Source organism: Acomys minous, assembly GCF_964271855.1.
Source record: "Acomys minous genome assembly, chromosome: 8".
NCBI classification, from domain to species: Eukaryota; Metazoa; Chordata; class Mammalia; order Rodentia; family Muridae; genus Acomys; species Acomys minous.
The window spans coordinates 22,666,158-22,679,714 of NC_140489.1; positions in this window are offsets into that span (position 1 = coordinate 22,666,158).

A 13,557-nucleotide genomic window follows, 5' to 3' on the forward strand; every position below is an offset into this window, starting at 1 on the left:
GCAAATTTTCTTGCTGTGTGCTGGAGCATCTTCTGGGTATATTCCAAGGAGTGGAATAGCTGGGTCTTGAGGAAGCCCTATTCCCATTTTTCTGAGATAGCACCAGATAGATTTCCAAAGTGGTTGTACTAGTTTGCATTCCCAGCAGCAATGAAGGAGTGTTCCTCTCTCCCCACATCCTTGCCAGCATGTGGTGTCGCTTGAATTTTTGATCTTAGCCATCCTGATGGGTGTAAGATGGAATCTCAGCGTTGTTTTGATTTGCATTTCCCTGATGATTAAGGAGGTTGAGCATTTCTTTAAGTGTTTCTCAGCCATTTGATATTCCTCTGTTGAGAATTCTCTGTTTAGTTCCATGCCCCATTTCTCGATTGGGTTATTTGGTTTGGTGGTATTTAATTTCTTGAGTTCTTTATATATTTTGGATATTAGACCTTTGTCAGATGTGGGGTTGGTGAAGATCTTTTCCCAGTCTGTAGGCTGTTGCTTTGTTGTCTTTACCGTGTCACCTGCCTTACAGAAGCTTCTCAGCTTAACTAGTCCATGTAACGATAACTAGTCCATGTGACTAGTCCACCAACCAGTCCAGCTGGTCAGTTATTGGGGGGTCGAGAGGGGTCGCAACCTGTAGGTAAAGATATGGGCGAGAGAGATGTAGAGCTCAAGCGAACAGTTGCTTGTCAAGAGCCGTTTATTGAAGGTAATGGCAGGCTTTTTAAAACCTGCTTTAGTGAGGGTGGGGGTACGCAAGGAGAGTAGTGGAAAAGTACAAAATCTTCTGGGTTGAGCCCCGGGAACATTTGCAAGGGGAGGGGTCTTCCAGGTGAGACGAAGCAGGATGTCTCTGTGGTTATCTTAGGATCAGATCGCTGTCTTCTCAGGACTAAGCCGGATGCCTTGCATACCTAATGAGTGGCCCAGCAGGATGTTTGCTGCAAATACTGAATGGGTGGGGGTCGGCCTCAGGCCTTTTGGTCCCTGGCATCTCCACCCCTTTTGTTTATTTTGGCCTGAGGGAGACCTTACAGCCCAGCGAATGACTTTTAGGAGGTCACCAGTCATTGTTACAGGATGGCGGTATATTTAAGAATCACTATTGTCCAAGTGTTTCAGGACAACAGTTATTCTGGACTGGCCAAATTCCCAAGGAAAGGGGGCCTCGCGATGGCCTGAGCCTGCTAGAGGATCGATGCTCAATCTTACCACGCCTATGGTCTGTCCTCCCACCAAGGACCGACCGACGTCTGATAACCGAGACTTATTCGATCGCTCCATCTCTGACTTACCAGGCAGTATCGCGGGTCAGGTCAAGGTGGGCTCAGGCCAAAAGATATAGGGGAGGGCTTGCACAGGTTTACCAAAGGCACCGAGGGCACAACCAGGCTCACCATCCAGCATTCTGCATCCTCGGGAACTGCAAAGGCCGCCCATAGGAACTGCAAAGGCCGCCCATAGTTAACCGACTGAGGCGTAGGTGAAATCTCCTGGATGGAAATAGAAGTCTCATTTGAGTCCTCAGTCTCCAGGCTGCGGTAGTGAACCTGGATATTCTTGGTGGCAGCTTCAACCTGACTTTTAACAAACCCTGTAAGACGGTTTAAAGTCCATGGGCCAAAGGGTAATAGAAGGAGAACACCAACGAGGGGCCCGAGCAGGGTGAGGAGAAGGGTAGTAAGCCAGGGGGAGGCAAGGTTAGGGTTGGGGAAATTCCCCCTTTCAGAAAATTTAAAAATGAGTCGGGGTCATGAATAGTAAAACGGGGGAAAAAGAATAACAAGGACACACCAGTCTTTGGAGGAAAGGAGGGTAGGGGCATAGATGATCGAGGTTAAACCAGAGGAACAAGCAAAATGGGTGTTATTTGGCGCGGGAATGTAGGGGAGGGAGAGGTCGGGAATGACAGTCTGGGCGCGAACGCTGCTGAGGGGAAGAGGAGGGAGCATATGGGGACCCAGGAGGCAAGTACCTATGCCGGAAACGGACTGGAGGGTAATGCGATTGTCGGGAGCTAAGCCGGTGAGGGTGGGGTAACATTAGTAAAGAGGAAGGTGGAAAGAAGAGCAATACCCTCGTAAAAGGGCGGGGAGGGGGAGAAACACATCCAACATTCAGGAAATGACAAGGAGGAGTCATTTTTCAAGGCCCATATGGAGGCATTTGCCAACTGGAGAATGACATCAGCCGAACTGGGGGGGGGGGGCCCACGGGGAGGGTAGGTCAGAAGGGAGGGGGTGAAATGGACCGAAGGAGGACGTCCGAGGGGGTGGGCGGGGAGGGAGGCATGGGGGTGGCGGGTTTAGGCGGGGGGGCCAGGAGCAGGAACGGGAACAGGATGATGGAAAATATGATTAGGCCCAACCACTGCAGTGCCCTTATTGGGTACCTTTTTCAGGAGGTGTAACCTGAACGTAAGTCCAAAATCGTACTCTGATTTATAAACACGGAGGCCCCATTCAAATCCACGACCCGTCCAAATGGCTCGTTTTCCGGGCTCAGTGAAGCGAATGGTCAGGGGGTTGCACCAGCCATTGGTGACTGAACGAGCTGCATTGCAAAGGTCTTTAACGGCCTCACCATAGGGCTGAGGATGAACCCAGGAATCAACAATGATGTAGTCCCAAGAAGAGGATGGCTTCCAGTACGTGTCGCCAGTAGTCTCACACCCCCAAGAGGCACAGTAAAAATCTTGGGCCCCACCACAGCAGTGGTTATCAGGACGGGGCCGATGAGAGGGTCCCGGGCCAACATAGAGTCCTCCGGCCCAAGCAATCCCATCCTGGTGTAAGGTTTTGTGGAGCATGATGCGCTCCAGGTCATTACGGCAGCTGGGACTGGGACCACCAACCGAGCGAGAGAAAGGGGACGTCTCCTCGGGAGCCTAGATTGTTTAGGAGGCCAAAAGATGTCTTCCACGCCCCAAGAAGAGGGGCCTCCCAGGGCCAGGGCACAGAGGTCAACCTGTAAATCGGGCCACTGGGGATTAATGCCCTGAGAGGAGGAGGAATTAACAATATCTCCCGCTTGGTTAATAATGACCCAGGTAAAATTATAGATTTTATAAGGCTGAGGTTGGCGCAGGAATGCGGCGAGAATCACTTCAGGAAGGCAGAGGCAAAGGAGCGACGCGGTGAGTAGCAACATGATGAATCGGCGGTATCTTTTTTATCCTAAAAAAGAGCACAATTACATCTTTTCCTCAGGGGAGTTCCCTGGGAGAGGGGGGTTAAAAGGTTTGATTAGGCGCTCAGGTAACCAGCGCGCATTTTGTTCTTTCTGATCATAAATGCAGGCATGACCTTTGCCCCAAATAAGGACTGGGTCGGGTCCATGCCATTGGTGGGTCAGTGGATCCTTCCACAGAGCCTTGGCATAGGTGGAGTAGGTGGAAGAGTGCCAAAGGCGATCGGCCGCCGAATGGCCAAGATCATCCTTTTGTAGAAAATTTAGGACGAACAATGCATGATTGAGAAGCAGGCGAGGCCCTGCTGTAGAGGGATATAGGATTCCTTTGGAAAACTGTAATTTATTAAGCATCGCTTTAAGTGTCTGGTGGGCCCTCTCGACAATTCCTTGTCCTTGGGGATTGTAAGGTATCCCCGTAACATGTTTAATCTGCAGTTGGGCACAAAAGGACTTGAAGGCAGAGCTTGTATACCCAGGGCCGTTATCAGTCTTTAAGGTAAAGGGTTTGGGGGCAACAGTAAGGCAATACAAAACCTGATCAATAACATCTCTAGTAGACTCTCCATCGTACAATAAGGCAATACAAAACATGATCAATAACATCTCTAGTAGACTCTCCATCGTACAATAAGGCAATACAAAACATGATCAATAACATCTCTAGTAGACTCTCCATCGTACAATAAGGCAATACAAAACATGATCAATAACATCTCTAGTAGACTTTCCATCGTACAATAAGGCAATACAAAACATGATCAATAACATCTCTAGTAGACTCTCCAGCGTGCGGAGAGGCGCAAATAAATCCATTAAAAGTATCTATAGACACATGAATATACTTAAGTTTCTTAAAAGAGGAAAAATGAGTAACATCTATTTGTCAGACCTGTCCAGGCATGAGGCCACGAGGGTTGACTCCCGTATGTGGCTCGGGAAGAAAGGTGACACATGCCTGGCATTCTTTAACAATAGCCCAGGCTTGTTCCCGAGTGATGGAGAACATGTGGCGGAGGCTTTGGGAATTAAGGTGGTGGAGGGCGTGAGCCTCCCTGGCCATAGCAACGGGGTCGCTGGCGGATGGAACGGCCAGCCCTGAAAGCAGGGGGCGCGTGGCTGAGTCCACCTGGGCATTAAGTGTAGTCAAAGGCCCTGGCAGGGTAGAGTGAGCGCGAATATGACCAACGAAAAAAGGCTGAGAGCGCAAAAGAATAAGCTGTTGGATACGGGAGAAGAGAGGGGAGGCATTAGTAGCAGGCTTAATACGAGGAACCGTCTCGAGAGTGGAACAGAGGACGCGACATAGGCACTATCAGTATATAGATTAAAGGGAGTATGGGGAAGCAATGTAAAGGTGTGTGCGACAGCTTCCAGCTCAACAAGCTGAGCAGAGGTATGGGGGGTTTGTTTTTGCAGGATAGCTCCGTCCACAGAGAGGGCAGCAACCCCGGTAGAGGAGCCATCAGTAAAACCCAGGGAAGCTTGGGGGAGGGGTCTGGAGCGGGTGACTCTCGGGAAGATGACAGGTTGTCGCTGCAGGAATTGAATTAGTTTATCTGGGGGATAATGATTATCTAATAGGCCGCAAAAAGAAATACAGGAGACCGCCCAATCATCTGAATTTTGAAAAAGCCACCTTATTTGTGTGGCCGAGTAAGGCGTGATAATAGAGTGAGGGTCCCTTCCGAAGAGCCTGGTGGCTGCTTCCCGCCCCTGCCGAATGAGAGACGCAACCAGAGTAGGATAAGTAGGAAGGACCTTAGTGGAGGAGGAGGGGAGATGAAGCCAAAAAAGAGGGGCCCGTTGCCAGAGCAGTCCTGTGGGGGCAAAGAGGGAAGGAAAAATTATGAGCGCGAAAGGCTGGGTAGGGTCAGGAGCCGTTCCACCACCTTTCTGTTCTCCCTCTGAACCTGAGGAATCATGCTCACTATCAGAATCTACAAGGGCCGCGGACGACTGGGAGGGTGTAGGGGCAGGTGGCTCTCCCGAAGCAGTGCCTGAATCAGTGGCCTCAGTTTTCGCCCCGCTCAGGGCGGGTTGGCTCTGGGAACGGGTAAAATAAACGGGGCTGTGGAGGAAAGGCGCGTTGTTAAAAGTGAAAGCCGTTGTTGAAGTTGAAGAATCTTCGTCGCATGGGAGATCTGGTGTTGGAGATGGGCCTCCATCTGGCAAAAGCAGTTTGGGAGGGAACAAGGTGGCGGGAGCCGGGAGGCAGGGTAGGGCTTAGTAAGGGGAGGGGGAAGAGTGAGCAAGGTAGAGGAGGGAGAGGTTGGCGCCGCGCGGAGGAGGCCATCATCGGAATGATATCAAGCAGCCTCCTCCTCAAGGGTGGCAGCAGCATCCGGATCCAAGGGCTCATCTGGGGCCTGAGAAAGGAAAATGGCGGAATGGCGGGAGGCGCGTGAAGGGGCGACCGACGGAGGGGGAACAGGAGAGGCTGGCGGACCGGACCGGACAGAGGGTGCCCTTTTTGGGGGAAAAACAGGGGCACAAAGTGGTGAACACCCGCGTTCCATAGCGGAAATGGGGTCCTCATAGGTGGGAGGAAGCGACGGATAAAGACGGCGGGGAGAAGGGGAAGGGTGGGACACAGGCGCAGGGGAAGGATTTTTTAAGGGCTCCGAGGATGTAGGAGGGACAGAATCGGGGAGCATGTCAATGAACGTAAGAGAGGAACCCTGCAGAGAGGAACAGGAAGGAACACGAGAAGGAGGGAGAGATTCATGCAGGCAGAGTTCAGCCACGGAGAGGAGCTGCCTCTGTCCGCTTTCGTTTTCGCTGGACTCAATTATGTCCTGTATAAGGCCCCAATAAGAAAAAATACTGTTCGACACCGCTGTATTACCATCTTTTTTAATAAGTGCATTAAGCTCACGCCCCACCTTTTGCCACTTTTCAGAATGAATAGTAGGTCCATCAATCATGAACCAGGGACAGGTCTGGTCAATAAAAACAAAAAACTCAATCAAATGTTTCTTTTTTACCCTAATACCCCTCTCTCTGAGTACGTCCTTTAAGCCTCTTATGAACTTTGCTTCCTTGGACAGCGAATGGCCCATTCTTGAGATATGCGAACGGATGACTCACCTAATGACGAAGCCGGCCGGGCGAACTCGGCTGGTCATGAAAACTCCTGTGGACCGGTCCCTTAATCCGTTCGGGAAGAAACCCGCACCTCGAGTCCCACGTCGGGCGCCAGATTAACTAGTCCATGTAACGATAACTAGTCCATGTAACTAGTCCACCGACCAGTCCAGCTGGTCAGTTATTGGGGGGCCGAGGGGGGTTGCAACCTGTATTTAAAGAAATGGGCGAGAGAGACGTAGAGCTCAAGCGAACAGTTGCTTGTCAAGAGCCGTTTATTGAGGGTAATGGCAGTCTTTTTAAAACGTGCTTTAAGGAAGGCGGGGGTACGCAAGGAGAGTAGTGGAAAAGTATAAAATCTTCTGGGTTGAGCCCCGGGAACATTTGCAAGGGGAGGGGTCTTCCAGGTGAGACAAAGCAGGATGTCTCTGTGGTTATCTTAGGATCAGATCGCTGTCTTCTCAGGGTTAAGCCGGATGCCTTGCATACCTAATGAGTGGCCCAGCAGGATGTTTGCTGCAAATGCTGAATGGGTGGAGGTCTGCCTCAGGCCGTTTGGTCCCTGGCACTCAGCCTCATGAGGTCCCATTTATTAATTGTTGACATTAATGCCTGGGCTGTTGGTGTTCTGTTCAGGAAGTTGTCTCCTGTGCCAATATGTTCCAGGCTCTTCCCCACTTTTTCTTCTAAGTGATTTAGTGTCTCTGGTTTTATGTTGAGGTCTTTAATCCACTTGGATTTGAGTTTTGTACAAGGTGACAAATATGGGTCCAGTTGCATTTTTTACACATCCAGTTAGACCAGTACCATTTGTTGAAGGTGCTATCCTTTTTCCATTGAATGGATTTGGCTTCTTTGACAAAAATCAAGTGACCATATGTGTGTGGATTCATATCTGGGCCTTCGATTTGATTCCATTGATCCACCAGCTTATTGATGTGCCAGTACCATGCTGTTTTAATTACTATTGCTTTATAGTACAGTTTGAGATCAGGTATGGAGATTCCTCCGGAGCACCTTTTATTGTACAAGATTGTTTTAGCTATTCTGGGTTTTTTGTTTTTCCATATGAAGTTCAGAATTGAACTTTCAATGTCTTTAAAAAATGTGTAGGTATTTTGATAGGGATTGCATTGAATCTGTAGATTGCTTTTGGTAGGATGGCCATTTTTATTATGTTAATTCTCCCGATCCATGAGCAAGGTAGATCCTTCCATCTTCTCATGTCATCTTCAATCTCTTTCTTTAGGGTTTTGAAATTTTTTTCAAACAGGTCCTTCACTTGCTTAGTAAGAGTAACTCCTAAGTACTTTATATTGCTTGTGGCTAATGTGAAGGGTGTAGTTTTCCTAATTTCTTCCTCTGCAAGCTTATCATTTGTGTATAGGAAGGCTACAGATTTTTTGAGTTAATTTTGTATCCAGCCAATTTGCTGAAGGTGTTTATCAGCTGTAGGAGTTCTCTGGTGGAATTTTGAGGGTCGCTTATGTAGACTATCATATCATCTGCAAATAGGGATAATTTGACTTCCTCCTTTCCCATTTGAATACCCTTGATCTCCTTATGTTGTCTTATTGCTCTGGCTAGAACTTCGAGTACTATATTGAAGAGATATGGAGAGAGTGGGCAGCCTTGCCTTGTTCCTGATTTTAGAGGAATTTCCTTAAGTATCTCACCATTTACTTTGATTTTGGCTATTGGCTTCCTATATATAGCCTTTATTATGTTGAGGAAAGTGCCTTGTATTCCCGATCTCTCTAAAACTTTAAACATGAATGGGTGTTGGATTTTATCAAATGCTTTCTCTGCATCCAAAGAGATGATCATGTGGTTTTTTATTTTCATTTTGTTTATGTGGTGGATTACCTTGATGGATTTCCGTATATTAAACCATCCCTGCATGCCTGGAATGAAGCCTACTTGGTCATGATGAATTATATCTCTGATGTGCTCTTGTATTCGTTTTGCAAGTATTTTATTTAGTATTTTTGCATCGATGTTCATCAGAGAAATTGGTCTGAAATTCTCTTTCTTTGTTGAGTCTTTGTTAGGTTTAGGTATCAATGAGACTATGGCCTCATAGAATGAGTTTGGTAATGTTTCATCCCTTTCTATCTTTTGGAGTAGCTTGAAGAGTATCGGTATTAGCTCGCCCTTGAAGGTCTGGTAGAATTCTGCACTGAAGCCATCTGGCCCTGGGCTTTTTTTGGTTGGGAGACTATCAATGATTACTTCAATTTCTGTAGGGGAAATGGGACTATTTAGCTTGTTTATCTGTTCTTCACTCAACTTTGGCAAGTGAAATTGATCAAGAAAATCGTCCATTTCCCTTAGACTTTCAAATTTTGTGGCATATATGCCTTCAAAGTAGGATCTTATGATTCTTTGTATTTCTTCAGTGTCTGTTGTTATGTCTCACTTTTCATTTCTGATTTTGTTGATTTCAATACTGTCTCTCTGCTTTTTAGTTAGTTTGGCTAATGGTCTGTCTATCTTGTTGACTTTCTCAAAGAACCAGCTCTTGGTTTTGTTGATTCTTTGGACTGTTTTCTTAGTTTCTAATTTGTTAATTTCACCCCTGAGTTTGATTATTTCCAGACGTCTACTCCTTTTGGGTGTTTCTGCTTCTTTTTTTTCTAGGGCTTCCAGTTGTGTCGTTAAGGTGTTTATGTGCAATGCTTCCAATTTCTTTTTAAAGGCACTTAGTGCTATGAATTTTCCTCTTAGCACTGCTTTCAATGTATCCCACAAATTTGGGTATGTTGTTCCTTCATTTTCATTGAATTTCAAAAACTCCTTGATTTCTTTCTTTATTTCTTCCCTGACCCAGGTGTCATTTAGCAGAGAGTTGTTTAGTTTCCACATACGTGTAGGCTTTTTGTTATTTCTGTTGTTGTTAAATTGCAGCCTAAGCCCATGATGATCTGAAATAATAAGGTATTATTTCAATCCTCTTGTATCTGTTGAGGCTTTCTTTGTGAACTACAATGTGATCAATTTTGGAGAAGGTTCCATGGGGTGCAGAGAAGAAGGTATATTCTTTCTTGTTTGGGTGAAAGGTTCTATAGATATCTGTTAGATCCATTTGACCCATGGCATTGGTTAATGATGTTATTTCTCGGCTTAGTTTCTGTTTCGATGACTTGTCCTTCAGTGAGAGTGGGGTGTTGAAGTCTCCCACTATTATTGTGTGGGGATCGATGTGTGGTTTAAGCCTTTTTAGCAGATCTTTTACAAATGTGGGTGCCCTTGTATTGGGAGCATAGATGTTCAGAATTGTGATGTCATCTTGGTTGACTTTACCTTTGATGAGTAAGAAGTGTCCATCCTCATCCCTTTTGATTAATCTTGGTTGAAAATCTATTTTGTTTGATATTAAAATGGCAACGCCTGCTTGCTTTTTTTGTCCATTTGCTTGGAATATTTTTTTCCAACCTTTTATCCTGAGGTAATGCCTATCATTATGGGTGAGATGTGTTTCTTGAATGCAGAAGAATGTTGGATCCTGTTTATGCACCCATTCAGTTAGTCTGTGTCTTTTTATTGGAGAATTGAGACCATTGATGTTGAGAGATATTAACGACCAGTTACTATTAAGAGTCTTAATTTTGATGTTGGTTCCAGTTGAGCGTTTGTGTGGTTGTGTTTTTGCCATGGTATAGTTATCTATTTCCTGAGTAGTTTTGATTGTAGCTTGACCCTTTGGGATGGAGTTTTCCTTCTAGTACCTTCTGTAAAGCTGGATTTGTGGATAGGTACTGTTTGAATTTAGTTTTGTCATGGAATATTTTGTTTTCTCCATCAATGTTTATTGATAGTTTTGCTGGGTAAAGTAGTCTGGCCTGGCATCTGTGGTCTCTTAGGGTTTGCAGGATCTCTGTCCAGGCCCTTCTGGCTTTGACGGTCTCTGCTGAGAAGTCGGGTGTAATTCTGATAGGTTTGCCATTAAATGTTATTTGGCCCTTTTCCCTTGCAGCTTTTAATATTTTTTCTTTGTTCTGTATGTTTTGTGTTTTGATTATTATGTGACGGGCAGTTTTTCTTTTCTGGTCAATTCTATTTGGTGTTCTGTATGCCTCTTGTATGTTTATAGGCATCTCTTTCTTTAGATTGGGGAAATTTTCTTCTATGATTTTGCTGAGAAGAGGTTCTGGGCCTTGGAGTCTGATATCTTCTCTTTCTTCAATGCCTATTATCCTCAGATTTCTTCTTTTCATGGTGTCCTTAATTTCTTGGATGTTTTGTGTCAGGAATTTTCCAGATTTGGCATTTTCTTTATTGGTTGCTTCAAGATCTGTTATTGTATCTTCTAGACTTGAGATTCGTTCTTCCATCTCTTGGATTCTGTTAGAAAAGCTCAGCACTGTGTCATTCGCCTTCTTCTCTGAGGCCTCACATTCTCGTTTTTCTTCTGTCTGTGTGTTTATCATTGAATCCATTTTCATTTTCATATCTTGAACAGATTTTTTAATTTCTTTCATCTGGTTGTTTATATTTTCCTGAAAATTTTCCATTTCCACTCTATGTGCTTCTTTTATGTCTCGTACCTGCTTCGCTGCTTCTTCCTGCATCTGATTTCGAATTTTGTTTGTTTCCTCCATTAACATCCTCATTACCAAGGATCTGAGGTCATTTTCTTGTGCTTCCGTTGTATGTGAGATCTCCGGGTTGTTTTCTTTGGGATAGCTGGGAACTGGAGACGTCATGTTGTTTTGGGGGTTTTTGCGAATGCTTTTACGCTGTCCCTTAGGCATCTTGCCGTCTTTGTTTTTGGTGGGTAACTTCCAGAGTTGAGTGGAGGGAGTCTGATGATAGATTCACTTGTTTTCTCACGATTTCCGTAGGCTGGAAGCCCTGATACTTCACTGGTGTGGATGGCAGGAGGTTATCCCTGTAGTTTTGGGCTCTCACCACCAGTGATCCTCAGCTCCCCTTTGCTGTGGGTCCTGCAATCGTTCTGGGTCTCTGAATGATCGTTGGGTCAGGCCAAGGTATCCACAACCTTTTGGGTCCCCTGTCAAGTCCAGTCAGGGATACTGGGCCCGAGCCACGCATCGAGCTCAGCTAGTTTCTCAGGGCCTGAACCGTCTGCCACAGCAGGAGAACTGCGACTGCACTGAGCAAGCACCTGGTGGAAGTGAGCGCTCTGCCCAGCTTGTGTCACCGCTGGAAAACCAAGGCTGCGCTGAGCAAGCACCCAGGGTATAACTGAGCGCTCCGCCCAGCCCGCGTCACAGCAGGAAAATTGCGGCAGCGCTGAGGAAGCACCTAGGTTAGAAGTGAGCGCTTCGCCAGGCTTGCGTCAGAGCAGGGAAACTGAGACCGCACTGAGGAAGCACCCAGGGTAGAAGCGAGCGCTCCGCCCAACTTTCGTCGCAGCAGGAAAACCAAGGCTTCTCTGGGCAAGCACCCAGAGTATAACTGAGCGCTCCGCGCTGCTTGCGTCACAGCAGGAAAACTGCGTATGCGCTGGGCAAGCACCCAGAGTTTAACTGAGCGCTCCGCCCCGCTCGAGTCACAGCAGGAAAACTGCGTCTGCGCTGGGCGAGCACCCAGAGTATAACTGAGCGCTCCGCCCCGCTCGAGTCACAGCAGGAAAACTGCGTCTGTGCTGGGCGAGCACCCGGAGTATAACTGAGCGCTCCGCCCCGCTCGCGTCACAGCAGGAAAACTGTGTCTGCGCTGGGCGAGCACCCGGAGTATAACTGAGCGCTCCGCCCTGCTCGAGTCACAGCAGGAAAACTGCGTCTGCGCTGAGCCGGCGCCCACGGTAGAAGCCCGCACTCCGCCTAGCCTGTGTCACAGCAGGGGAGCTGCGCCTCGGGCAGAATTGCCCGCCGAGCCGAGTCAGCCTCTCCACAGCACAGCTCACTGAGCAAACCCAGGACTCCGGGCCGAACCGTCCGCTGAGTCCAGTCTGGGTCTCAAGGCACCACGCGACCCAAATCCTGTCCAGAGTCCCCTCTCCCGCAGCAACTCCCACCATCCACCACACTAATTGCTTCCACTGGAAGGCTCTGAGCTGCAAACCTCAGCCACCGCCGCTGGAGCCGCTGGCGCTGCCGGAGCCGCTGATGGCACTGCTGTCCTCACTGCCGCCGCTCTGATCCAAGAAAGTCCTGGCTCCTCCCGTGTGCAGGGGCAGACAGGTCCTCCGCACCCTGGTCCCTCCAAACCGTGGAGCACTTCTGCTGCCGTGGTATGGGGACCTTGGTGTTCCTGGCTCAGAAATCTGTGCAATTCCCTGAATTGTTCGCTGGAGCTTTCAAACACGGTCCACACTGCTCGCCGCCATCTTGGATCCCTCAAGAATTATTTTTAATAATATGGAGTATTTAGTGATCTAGCATATACAAGAGATACATCAAGACAGGAAAAATATTTTATGTTTCTTTAATGTTGCCAAATCAAATAGCCAAAGCATTATGAATCTAACAATTATGTAGTTACTGGTTGTTTCATGGTTCTCCTTGCTGTAGGTAGTTTATTGTATATATATGTAATAATATAAGTATATATGTAAAAAAAAGAAAAATAATAATAATAAACAAAAATGAAATGCTTTTAATTCAAATTATATATCTATTATCTTTATTACATATTTGTGTCTATAATTTTGTAAATTACATGTAATAATGTATATATATATATACATATAACTTTTTGAAGTAGCTGTGTATTTTTCTGTCTTTTTATTGTTTTCATTTTATAGATGACAATATACAATAATACAATTAATAGTCTGCAAGGTTAGACTCACTGCCAGATGTTTTGACTCTGGGACCATTGCTCTTTTAACTGTCACAGGTGGTATCAACTGAAGGATAAAATCCCTTGACATTGACTTTAACCTCACCTAATGAAGTGAAGCGGTCCTGATTTTAGAATCTAAGGGCAGTAAGAATCTCATTAGAAAACTCTGCATGAGAGAAAGGCTCCTGGGTAGTGTGCATGCTGATTATAAACAAGGCATGCCAAACAAAATTACAACTATCAGAAACAAGAGGAGGTGCAAAGCAATTACAATCATACAGAGGCCATAGAGGAAGACCCATGACTTGTGGAAGGTTTTGAAGATCTTATTCAACATCATTTAAAACAAAACAAAATAAAACATAACAACAACAACAAAAAAGCCAGTGGTTCATGGTGATTTTGTAATTCTTAGACCAGGTTTTTGTTGTTAAGTCAAAAATTTAAATTAATATGGTAATGAGAGACAGAGAGAGGGAGAGGGAGAGGGAGAGAGGGAGAGGGAGAGGGAGAGGGAGAGGGAGAGAGAGAGAGAGA